Source organism: Piliocolobus tephrosceles, chromosome 2 (assembly GCF_002776525.5).
Source record: "Piliocolobus tephrosceles isolate RC106 chromosome 2, ASM277652v3, whole genome shotgun sequence".
NCBI classification, from domain to species: Eukaryota; Metazoa; Chordata; class Mammalia; order Primates; family Cercopithecidae; genus Piliocolobus; species Piliocolobus tephrosceles.
The window spans coordinates 114782568-114789199 of record NC_045435.1 but is presented as its reverse complement, the minus strand read 5'-3'; the positions used below and the strand labels follow the sequence as shown (position 1 = coordinate 114789199).

At 40.2% G+C, this 6632-nt stretch overlaps 1 pseudogene; it reads right to left on the bottom strand.

Moving 5' to 3' along the window:
• Window positions 1–4695: 4695 nt before the first annotated feature.
• On the bottom strand, window positions 4696–5938 carry LOC111543525 (annotated as a pseudogene).
• Between the last annotated feature and the right edge of the window lie 694 nt (window positions 5939–6632).

Sequence of the window (6632 nt, the reverse complement as noted above, 5' to 3'; positions counted from 1 at the left end):
TGGGTACGTAATTCCTCCTTTAGCTCTGAGAGGTTCGATGGACTGAAGCCTTCTTCTCTCATCTCATCCAAATCATTCTCTGACCAGCTTTGATCCATTGCTGGCGATGGGCTGTGCTCCTTTGCAGGAGGAGATGCGCTCTTATTTTTTGAATTTCCAGCTTTTCTGCCCTGCTTCTTCCCCATCTTTGTGGTTTTATCTGTCTCTGGTCTTTGATGATGGTGACGTACTGATGGGGTTTTGATATAGGTGTCCTTCCTGTTTGATAGTTTTCCTTCTGACAGTCAGGACCCTCAGCTATAGGTCTGTTGGAGATTGCTTGAGGTCCACTCCAGACCCTGTTTGCCTGGGTATCAGCAGCAGAGGTTGCAGAAGATAGAATATTGCTGAACAGCGAGTGCACCTGTCTGATTCTTGCTTTGGAAGCTTCCTCTCAGGGGTGTACTCCACCCTGTGAGGTGTGGGGTGTCAGACTGCCCCTAGTGGGGGATGTCTCCCAGTTAGGCTACTCAGGGGTCAGTGACCCACTTGAGCAGGCAGACTGCCCTTTCTCAGATCTCAACCTCCGTGTTAGGAGATCCACTGCTCTCTTCAAAGCTGTCAGACAGAGTCGTTCGCGTCTGGACAGGCCTCTGCTGCTTTAGCTGAGCCCTGTCCCCAGAGGCGGAGTCTACAGAGACAGGCAGGTTTCCTTGAGCTGCTGTGAGCTCCACCCAGTTCGAGCTTCCCAGCCGCTTTATTTACCTACTTAAGCCTCAGCGATGGCGGGCGCCCCTCCCCCAGCTTCGCTGCTGCCTTGCGGTTAGATTGCCACAGACTGCTGTGTTAGCAAGGAGGGAGGCTCCATGGGCGTGGGACCCTCCCGGCCAGGTGTGGGATATAATCTCCGGTGTGCCGGTGTTACAGCGCAGTATTGGGGTGGGAGTTACCCGATTTTCCAGGTGTTGTGTGTCTCAGTTCCCCTGGCTAGGAAAAGGGACTCCCTTCCCCCTCGCGCTTCCCAGGTGAGGCGATGCCTCGCCCTGCTTCAGCTCTCTCTGGTCGGGCTGCAGCAGCTGACCAGCACCGATTGTCCGGCACTCCCGAGTGAGATGACCCCAGTACCTCAGTTGAAAATGCAGAAATCACCAGTCTTCTGTGTCGCTCGTGCTGGGAGATGGAGACTGAAGCTGTTCCTATTCGGCCATCTTGCTCCGCCCCCCCACATTTTTTAAATCAATTCATCTATTGATGGATTCTTAATTTGATTCCATAACTGGGCTATTGTGAATAATGCTGCAATACACATGGGAGTGCAGATATTTCTTTAACATTTGATTTCAAATCTTTTGGCTATATACCCAGAAGTGGGATTGCTGGATCATATGATAATTCTATTTGCAGTTTTTGGGAAACCTCCATACTGTTTTGCATAGTAGCAGTGGTAATTTACATTTCCACCAACAGGGTACAAGAGTTCCTTTTTCTGCACATTCTTGCCAACGCTTGTTAAATTTCATCTTTTTGTTAATAGCCATTCTGACACGTATGAGATAATATCTCATTGTGGTTTTAATTTGCGTTTCTTTAATGACTAGGGATGTTGAGCATTTTTAATGTATCTGTTGACCACTTGTATATCTTCTTTTGAGAAATGTCTATTCAGGTCCTTTGGCCATTTTTAAATTGGGTTGTTTTATTGCTATTGAGTTATTTGAGTTCCTTATATATTTGGGATATTAACCCTTTTCCAGATGTATGGTAATATACTTTGACTGTGTCCCCACCCTAATCTCATCTTGAATTGTAGTTCCCATCATCCCCACATGTTGTGGGAGGGACTCGATGGGAGTTAATTAAATCACAGGGGCAGTTACTCTCATGCTGTTCTCATGATAGTGAGTTCTCACGAGATCTGATGGTTTTATAAAGAACTTTTCCCCCTTTGCTTGACACTTCTCCTTCCTGCTACTATGTGAAGGACATGTTTGCTTCCCCTTCTGTCATGACTGTAAGTTTCCTGAGGCATCCCCAGCCCTGCAAACCTGTGAGTCAATTAAACCTCTTTCCTTTATAAATTACCCAGTCTTGAGTATTTCTTTATAGCAGTGTGAGAATGGAGTAATACATATAGCTTGCAAATATTTTCTACCATTCCATAAGTTGTCTTTTCATTCTGATAATTGTTTCTTTGCTGTGCAGAAGACTTTTCATTTGATGTAATCATATTTATCTTTTGTTGTTGTCTGAGCATTTGGCATCAAATCTAAAAAATCATTGCCTAGAGCAATGTCATAGGGTTTTAGCAAACTTTTTTCTTATATTTGAGCAAATAGCTGAAGCAAATGAGGGTTCAAGTTGTATGAATATCTGTTGATGAATGAAAGAGAATTTCAGGTTGAAAAATAGAGAAGGAAAGAAAATATCTGAAGGCTTATCAGAGACAGTTAAGTAAATTATAGCCTACACATTTAAGGGAAAACTATGCATACATTAAGAAGGTTGATCTATATTAATACTCAGTAGCATGGAAAGATTTTTAAAATAATTTCTTGAGTTGAAAACAAGCAAGTGTACAATTTTATTCTATTTATATAAAAGTGTGTGTGTGTGTGCATGCATGCCTGCATGTTTGTGTGTGTGGAGGCAATGCATACATAGAGAAGTATCTAGAAAGATGGTTACAAAATGTTCACAAGGGTGATCTATTAGACATACACAAAAATAAAGATGATTGAATAATGTTTATTGTCTGTCTCTCTCACCAGAATGTAAACTCTATGAAAACAGGAACTTAGCTTTGTTCACTACTTCATTCTTACTATCTAGATACATAGTGAATGAATCACAAAGGAAAGAAGAAAATACATTGCTCATACATGGATCAAATAATGGCTCAGATTACTGGAGTTCAAAGGCATGAAGGAGAACAAAGGAGATAACAGTAGATGTCTGAGCAGATTTGACTGGGCAGAGCTTTGAATCCCAGCATAAACCTGGACTTCAAGCTTCAGGAAATGGGTAGCCATTGCTTACTGAGAGGAAGAGGTGGAGGATGGATTTTGTTTCTTTTTTTTTTAAGTGTAAGTATGGACTTTATTTTTTTAAAAGTCTTTTGAGAACTGCAAATTATGAAGTAAAAGCAGATCACTATGTAGAAATCTAGTGAATACATTTTGCCAGTGCATGAAAACTTTATCAAAGTTATTCATTTAAAAAATTCACCCCATTCACAATATTCAGTTATAATGTTCTTTTTAAGGCTGCTATACCTTTCTTTCAAATTTCAAACAATATTACATGTTATTCCCTCAAAATGAACTTTTAAACAACAAACTTTTGGCTCGTAAGAATGGCACCTTCAAAAGGGGCAATTTCCACTCAGTCTCTGGTGGCATTATTCCAGGCTAGTTTCTTTGACCAGTTAAAAACTTTCAAAATGTTCACTTTTAACACAAAGTCTTTCCATAAAATATGTGGCTACATTTTCCCCCTTGATGACATACATAGATGGGTAGCAGCAAGAAAAGATGAAAATGAACAGGCAGCCATTAAAATGAATGGATCAATTGTATACAAGAAATGTTTGGCTCATGGCAATTAAAAATGGCAACTGGAGTATGTTAATTGCCAGAGGCTTGAGTCATTACTGAATATGTTAAGAGAATGAAGCCAGTCCAGTATGACCAAGTAGGAATATATAATTGTCATTGCACTTCATTTGTTATAGCAAATGCTCTAAGCCAATAGGAAATCTAAGCTATATCTAGATTCCGAATTAGTACATGCTGATCTTTACATTTTCAACAGTTTTTACTGGGTTTAGTATATCAGTCATTTTCTTTACTCAAACTCCTTTATGAGTTCTTTCCTATCAATCTAAGTGTATTCTGTGCATAAAATACCTTATACGAAAAGACTTTTCTAAGGTTCATTTGAAAATGGTTGTATAAAAAAACAGCCATTTGTTTTGCCTGGAAAGATACAAACTAAATGCAGAAGTTTCTCAGGGGAAAAAGCTCATCTTTCTTCTTCCCACCACCTCTGCCACATTTTGATTTCTGAACCATTTCAAGTCTGTTCTCCATGGCTTCTCTAAGGGTAAAACCCAGAGAGCAAACAATTGCGCTTTAGGACATCTGGAGTTAAAAATGCAAAAAGAAAAAAGTTAACTGCAAGCAATGGTCCACATACTCAAGATTCATGTTAAATAAATTCGATTATTACATATGGGTTTTTCATTGATGAGTAGGGCTCTGGGCAAGGCATATTATCACACAAACCATTGCCTTTTGAGACTTTGGATACTTTCACAGTTTAATTTGCAAACAGAAGTTTTATAATAAATCATTTTGTAACCAAATCATATCTTGAAAACTGTTTATAGAAAACCCAGGGAATAAAGTGAACTGTTCATTGTGGAAGGCCTTAAATTATATTATTACAGTAGAAAATACAGGAGGTAGAAGATAACTGATAAGACTAATGCAACATTAGATTCAAATCTATAGCTCCTGTAGGTACTTAAAACATGGTTTTAGAAACTAAACCCAACATTTCCAGCAACCATAGAAACAGTTAAAATAAAATTTGCCATGAAAGCCCTTATGTCATGCTTAATACAGGGAGGTAGGAAGATGTAAGAACCAGGACACATGAGACATGACGTTTTATCTACAGCTCCTGTTTGTTTTACAGAGGGTGTAGTTTCAAATTTCAGTCACGTTCTTCAGCTTCAGATTCAGATCCTTCTTCAGAATTTTGAACCACTCTCCAAACTTTCTCATTTGCTCAAGGAAAACGCTTTGCAACATGTGTACCTTTATACCACTTCAAAATGGGCTCTTCGCTCAGGACTACGGCTTTATAAAAAAGCACCACTATTTTCTGGAAGGCTTTCATGAAATGAATGTTGTCATAGCAATACTCCCGAATATTCAGTTACAGAGTCAGCTCAGACTGACCTTGAGTAGTAAAGGCGGCAAGTAGAGAGCTATATCGCTTCAAATGCTTGACAGCTTGCTGTGCTACAAGCTCCTCTTTTTTGTTGCATTCCACAGTGCTCATTACATTTGACTGGACTGTTTTGATGACAACTGGTTCTGGGATGTTGTTTTTTTTTCATCTCCTCCTTGACATATAAAATTATATCCTTAAATGGATCACCACAGGACATCTGTTCTTGAAGTTCTTTCTGGAGCTCCTTACAAGCTCTGATGGATTGCTAATTCCGAACACATTCCGAAAGCTCTTTCAAGCCGGCCTCAGTAAGATACTTTGTGAAGTGTTTAACGCTTTGCTTATTGGCGGAAAAAAAGTTCCATCAGGCTATTATCCATGCTGACTTTCCGAAGACTTGAAGCTACTGCATTGATATCTTTTTCATTTATTCATGATTTAAAGAGCTTTACAGCAAAAGCTGCTGAAACCCCTTCTTTAACCAAATTCTCATTATAAAGGCTATTAAGAATGGATGTCATTAGCCAGAAGAACACCAGTCAACATAACCAGTTTGTTCCTCTCTGACTCAAAAACCCTTTCAGAACAGCAGCAGCTTTTTTACCTCATCTTCGCAACCTTTCTCCAGGTATTCGTAGTGCCTGATTAACTTGTTAAAAACCTGAGCAAATGCTTGCATGGTCTCTAGGTCTTCCTGGGCTGCAAACACACAGATATCTGTATGCGTCATGTCATCTGCCAGTGTACCACCTGGGGCCAGCATTCCATCAGCCACCGGAATGTCAATGAGTGTTTCTGCACATCAAAGGTAATCAAGTTTTGTTCCAGAAAAGCATCAAGAAACTTAGCTACTGCTCCCAAATCAGTACCAGTTTCAGTTAAGCCTTGAATAATACAGTCTTGAAACTGAGTAGGGTCAACCCTCTCTTTTTCATCTCTTTTTCTGGTGTTAAAATGCTGGGCCTGATAGCGTTGGCTTTTGCTGCTTTTGATTACTCATAAAAGACACCCAAATTTAAGGTGACGAGGAAAGAGCCAGAAATCCCCAGTGTAGCGACAACTGCCATAGTGTCTCCTCTGCAACCAGAACCAAGGATGGATTTTCACACCACTGTCTAGCCTGATGGATGCTCTTCTCCATCTCTCACTACAAAACAAACTCTCCATGAATAAACAAGACATTCAGACATCTTTCAGGCTCTTAACTGATGGAGAGTTTTAAGCTAGTTAAGGCTTTAGGGCTTAACATTCACTTGCTGGTTGATGAAGGCCCAGAAAACAAAGTGAAAATGCTTCCATTTCCCCATTTCAATCTGTGCGCCACCATCTGCTGTACTGATTCCCATGTTGGCTGCCATGGTGAAGATAGAAAAGGAATGGCCCAGGAAGCCAGAGTCTCATTGATGCCAACACAAGAGAGACTCACAGCCCTGAGGTCAAGAAAAACTTCCTTTCTGATACTTTGTCTTAAGCAGTGCTGGGACTTTTCACTTTTTATACTAAGGCCTTGTGTAGACAAGCACAGGTCACTGAATTGGTTCCATAGACCAACCCTTTGATTACACCATGTGTGGAAACAATACTGCACTATTTGTCTTTTCTCCCTTTGAGAAGTCCTTAATTATTATTGAAGGGATGTTTCCTATTATTTGTCCTGTCCCCTTCAACTCAACCCCACCAGCAGACAAGCTGGT